This window comes from Lytechinus pictus, chromosome 10, assembly GCF_037042905.1.
Source record: "Lytechinus pictus isolate F3 Inbred chromosome 10, Lp3.0, whole genome shotgun sequence".
Lineage (NCBI taxonomy): Eukaryota > Metazoa > Echinodermata > Echinoidea > Temnopleuroida > Toxopneustidae > Lytechinus > Lytechinus pictus.
The window spans coordinates 22,851,103-22,857,237 of NC_087254.1; the positions used below are offsets into that span (position 1 = coordinate 22,851,103).

At 37.3% G+C, this 6,135-nt stretch overlaps 1 protein-coding gene across 3 annotated transcripts in view; it reads right to left on the reverse strand.

Annotated features, from left to right (window-relative positions):
* LOC129269308 (uncharacterized) overlaps positions 1–3,771 on the reverse strand; it is a 28,316-nt gene extending 24,545 nt beyond the window's left edge. Inside the window, exon 1 of one of the 3 annotated variants that reach the window (XM_064105592.1) lies at positions 3,490–3,771. The gene's annotated coding sequence lies outside the window, so the exon portion shown is untranslated. Of the gene's footprint in view, positions 1–728; positions 1,894–3,489 lie in introns of those variants that run through there. The other 2 variants (XM_064105594.1, XM_064105593.1) reach the window with 2 other exon arrangements.
* Positions 3,772–6,135: the final 2,364 nt, after the last annotated feature.

Sequence of the window (6,135 nt, forward strand, 5' to 3'; positions counted from 1 at the left end):
TAAACATTTAAATCTGATTTCTTAAATGTTTGAATACCGGTAAGCCTAATACTTAGCATGCTATTCATGTACTAATTAAAAAATTGCAGGAGCTGCGCTTACTATAAACAAATTTGCAGTGTGGTTCACCGTTATATATATATTTTTTTAATTGCCCCCGGTTCCTGTAAAAAGCCTGTAAGCCGGGGGCAATTTTTTTTGAAAAATTGCCCCTGGTCTGCAGCTGCTTATTTCAAGGCTTGCACTAGACAGCTGGCAGCCGTCTGTTTCGAGGAGTTAAAAAAATACATACACAGACGGCTCGCTATCGTGCAGCCACCATTAGGGGATTTACAATGCAAAATCCCCCCGTCAGGGCTCTTCAATTTTCGTCTTTAATGAATCAAACATTTGAAAATTAACGCAACCGAAATGCAAATTAATATTCCCTCTTGGCATTAATTGCCAAAAAACGGGGAAAATCAAGTTAAAAGGAACAAAAACAGTGACTTACCTCGGCTGTCGCGCAACTTCACTGCCCTGTTTTATCCGAACTTAATACACATAAACATATGGCCATTGAGTCCCCTGTACAGATCGCGCTAGAACTTCGGTCTCTGTTTTGGTGAGTGAAGGAGTTCAGCTGAACGGAGTTCAGCTGAACCACCAACATAACAGAGACCGAAGCTTTTGGTCTAGGCTTGCACTTCCTGCTATTCAAAATTGGAGATAGATATATTGGAGGGCACCTGGGATAATATGGCACCTAGACAAGACCACTTACAATTGAAAAGTTATGGAGATCTCACCAAAAATTTAATAGAGTATCATTTCTAACCCTCCCTGAAATGAGATTTAAAATGATGAACACCAGTTAGTGGTTGTTGTGTGCCTTTTGTTATTAGAATTGCGCAGCTACATTCAGCAAAGTGCAAAGTTGGGGAACCACATATTGTACATGATAATAATAATAATAATAGATGGGAATTGTAATGCGCCTAATCCACTCTGCAGAGTGCTTAAGGTGCAGTAAAAAAATGGAAAGAGAGAGAAAACTTATATACATTGATATAAATTAAGGAACTGACAATTTAGAGTAGGATACTAGTATATTAATTAGAAGTGCCTTAAAGTTTAAATGTGTCCATGGAAGTGCATCCACGGATAACCAGGGGAAGATCATTCCAATTCAATTTATTTACATTCTTAAATAAAAAACATGAAAAAAATCCAGAGGACAAGGCCAGTGTGAGCAAATGCCTGAAATTTCCTTTGAGTGAATGTGTTTAGGTAGGGAGTTCGGGTGAAATGCCGCTTTCAGAATATGTATCTGTCTGTGCACCCATGTATAAAACAAGTATAAAGCCATTAAAGGAGGAAAAACCCTATAGAAACCTATACCATGAGAAACTTTGAAGTTTTATGAATAAAATGATGTATAATTCAAGGGCATAAATTGCCCCACATAGCAGCGCATTGCACTTTAAAAAGAAGGATTACACAGTCCCAGTCATTGCATTTTGTGTAAGTTATGAAAATCAACTTTTGCTGTAAAAAAATCTGCACATTCTCCCATTTAAACAGAAATATCTCTGTCAATATTTGACATCATGAGTTGATTTTAAGCACCATTCTTTTTATACCACAAGCTTTCAAATAGTACCAAATTTGTTGGGATTCCTTCAAAAGGCTTCAAGATTTCAAAAAGCCACTGTCTCCCCACTCAAACAAGCTTTTATCATTTTTTTTGACAGAACAAAGTCTGCATATTTTTCCCTGTAAATTGGAATATCTCCGTCAATATATCAGACAATGAGTAGATTGAAGCACCATTATTTTTCTTATTTCACAATTTTTCCAACGATATCAAATTTGTTGGGATTCCTTCAAGATTTTAAAAAATCACCGTACTCCCTACTAGTTTAGGTGATAATAGAGGACTTGTCTTAGGCCTATATTTTACTTTTAATCATACCAGTCAAGATCAACAGATAACGAACGTAGACCTCACTCATGTCACTCCCAAGTCCCAGCTCACAACACAAGCCATCCATTTCAGGCATCACACTCAAACAGCTCAACCTAAGTCTAAAAATGAGGGCCAGCCATGTCTCCAAGTTCAAAATAGAAACACTGCTCAAATAAGGTGTGAACACGAAAGACTTCCTTATGTCCCCTCCACTAATTTTTAAAAATACTTCTCCAAAACCCTCTTCTCTCATTCTCTTTTTCTTCTTTTTTTTCTTCTTACTTCCGGTTGGAACTTGGATTCGAACCTCTCGTTGCAGAACGATGAATCTCCAGTCTCTCGCCTTACTCACTGAGCTAGCCACAGAAATTGTTGAAAGCAAACGGTTTCAACCGATATTACGACTAGTCTACTCTCCAAGAGTATTGGGCATTTATTTTTCTGACTAAATATACCAATGATATCGGGAATTACACACACTCGAATTTTTGACGGAATAAAGCCATATTTTGGTATGTATCCAACTTTTCCTTCTTAAAGGCCAAGTCCACCCCAGAAAATATTTGATTTGATTCGATAGAGAAAAATCAAACAAACATAACGCTGCAAGTTTCATCGAAATCGGATGTAAAATATGAAAATTATGACATTTTTAAGTTACGCTTATTTTTCACAAAACAGTTCAATGCACAACTCAGCGATATGCAAATGAGAAAGTCGATGATGTCCATCACTCACTATTTCTTTTGTTTTTTATTGTTTGAATAATACAATATTTCAATTTTTACAGATTTGCCAATAAGGACCAACTTAACTTAACCATAAACTGTTAAAATAATGGTAATTCCACATGTTCAGTGAGAAATAAAACTTTGTTTCACTTGACGAGAAGAAAATTAGAATATTTCATATTTCATATAATAAAATAGAAAAGAAATAGTGGGTGACGTCATTAGTCTGCCAATGTGCATACCGACCAGGATGTGCATATAACTGTTTTGTGAAATTAAGCGAAACTTAGAAATGTCATAACTTTCTTATTTTACATCCGATTTTGATGAAATTTTCAGTGTTTTGCTTGTTGGATTTTTCTCCTTTTTTTCAAATCAACTTTTTGTTGGGGTGGACTTGTCCTTTAAATCTCTTAGTCAGATATATGTTGTTAGATAATTCTTGATAAACCTTCTCCATATTTTTTTTTTCAATTTTAGTGGAGGGGACATATGGACATGATGGAAGTCTTGCCAATTACACAAGCTATCAAGTATAAATAATCAAGGAATCGTGATTTCCCCCATAATTTGTGTGCTTAAGAAATTCCACATGCTGACATGGTAATGGTCGTTTTTGTGTAGAGCCTGGGCGCTGGCATACACACGACACTCAGTCGATAGTGAGCTCCATTTGAGAATTCTCTAACTTTGTTACATATCTACGACTACGAGTACGACTACGCAATATAACGCACAAAAATCCTGCTTTTGGGATAGATCAAGAAAAGGGTATAATATACGCATTTTCGAAACATAAAGTAAACTTACCATAAATCATGTGAATTGTGGACTTTTTAAATAATTTTTTTGGCCAGGCGTACCGTACCGGTCCTCCGTATTGTTTTGAAGTTGAATCATTCACGATACGCGGCCGTACCGTACCCTCGCGCTCTCTTGATTTAAGGCCCGGGCGCCGGCTGCACTCGCCTAGCTTCGGCCGGCGGGAGCGCCGCTCACATCGCCTTTTACTCGGCAGATAATGCAGATATATGCAGATCGGCGTCACTGGTCGTCGTCACACGGCAGTACACGTGCATTTGGACCTTGTATAGTATACAACAACGAACGTAGAGGGCAGCAACACACATGCGTGTTGCTCTAAGGAAGGTCAACTCCGCTCGAATTTTGTGACCACTTTAAAAAATAAGGTGGGGTTTTGGGAAATTTGTCGAGTTGATTTTTTTTCATTTGTTAATTTCAAATATTTTTTAATGAACAATTATTAGATCGGTCATTCTGGGTATAAATATTAAAAATATTACTTTTATTTTTAAAGAAAATATCTAGCTTAAATAATCATGATTTTGACATTTTTCCTCATTTTGGAATATTAAGCCTGTGACGAGGATACCTCATATCTCTTATTTTCTTCTGCTGAATTTCGCTGCACCACTAATAAATGCTTAGACAACCACCGTAATAATCGAGGTCATTTTTCTGGCCTGGGTGCGCCGAGTCTGGCCCGGTCGCGCAGCTAGCTAGTGACGTTGATGATGCGCTGGGGCTTCAGGCGACTCGTCATAGATCTAGCAACTTAGACAATGACGTCTAATTTGCCTGGCCTGATTTGAAGTGTAATGGCTTCAGGGCTGATGTTTATCAACGATGATTGTTCAAGGTTAGATTTCAAATTTTAAATGTCATTTGACTTTTAAGTCTATAAATCTGAAATAAAGGCGCTGTATCCCCGAAATCCGGGTCTAAATTTCAACTCTGAGTCCGAGACCATGGCATGGACGGCGAAAAAACAACCCATGCATCGGATGCATTGCATTGGCTGCGCGCTGCGCTGCAGCTGCACTGTGATGATGGGTTCAGCGAAGAGCTCAGAGAAAATAAGGTGGTTATATTCAATCCCGAAATGCTTTGCGAGTGGTCACAAAATCGTCTCGACGCAAATCACCTAATACAGCCGTCTGGTGAAATCGCTGATAACAACAATCACCGATTTGGTAATGATTTTAGTTTCCTGAAACTTATATTTGTAAAGTTTTAAATATCAAAGTATGTTTTTATATGTATGTATATTCCTCAACATATTTTTAAAGTTATCTTTGATATTGTTGTAGTCATATTCTTTCATATTCGTTTTTTTATCGCTACTAATTTGTTGTTGTATTGGATCGGCATTTGATTTCGTTGGCATGAACAATAAAATACGCGCGCAGCTCAGCTGCATGCGCGTATCGAGTTGACCTTCCTTATAGCAACACGCTTGTGTGTTGCTGCCCTCTACGTTCGTTGGTATACAAGTACATAAACACGAACAAAGGAAGCTACCAATGTCTCTCTATTCTATTACGCAATAATTGGGGCGGTTGGGGGAGGGGCATTATGCTAGGAAACCGATATGTTCAAATGCTAACTTTTCATAGATATCGTTTATAGGGTCGGTATTCATGATGCAAGAGAATGTCGCTAAATTAGAGAAAAAGGTTGTTAGAAAAGAAAAGAGGTCAAGAGACTGGCCGGTCACTTTGTAAAAAGATGTAGGCCTACTGGGTCTATTTGACAAAAACGGTCATCCTAGTTTTAGAGAATTTTTTTTTCCTCCCAATACTAGAAAAAATATATACATATATTTTTTATATAAACAAGAAGGCACAATGATCTATAGATTTATAAAGATGAAATACATGTAACTGGTTGTTTCTATGTCAGGGGGGTATTTTCCAGAACCTCGACAGCATTGATAAGGGTCTCAGTTTATATGAAATGTTATAAGGGTCATTCTACTCATAATGATATGAAAGGGTGATTTTTCATTATGTATAAAATGGTGGTTCCTAAAACGAAAGAGTGCCGCTTATAATGGAAGGTCGCTTTTCACTCACTAGCAACCCCTTAGCTTGTTACAGAGCTCAAAAGTTGAATTCACCCCCCCCCCCAAAAAAAAAAAAAAAAAAAAATCGTTATTTTGTTATCAGATTTTAATGAAGTTCAGTTCGGTGAATTTTACCTGTATGAAATTATATAGTTAGAAAGAATACGTTCCAAGTTGGAGCAGTGGCTATAGGTATTCAAGAAAAAGTCTTACATCTCAAAGTTTCCTTGTGCGCCCGCTTAATTGGTCTTTTAATATGTTCTTCATTCGCAAATATAACTACAGTAACCTCCGCTCTATATTTATGCAATTTTAAGCCCTTTTGAGAATATGCGCTATACGTAGTTATCAATTTATTTATTTTGTGATGAAAGAGGTGCGATTCAACATAGAACTCAAATGTACAAAACATAAAAAAATAAAAGAGAAAGTCAAAGCTAGGACGCCACATTTCTGACTTTCCCATCCAATATGTTTTAGACACGTAAAGGTGGACATCATTCCACAACCCTCATCATCCCTTGACGCGAGACCCCCCCCCCCTCAAAAGTGCACAATGTTATATTGTCTTTAAAAAAAAATCCCATTTA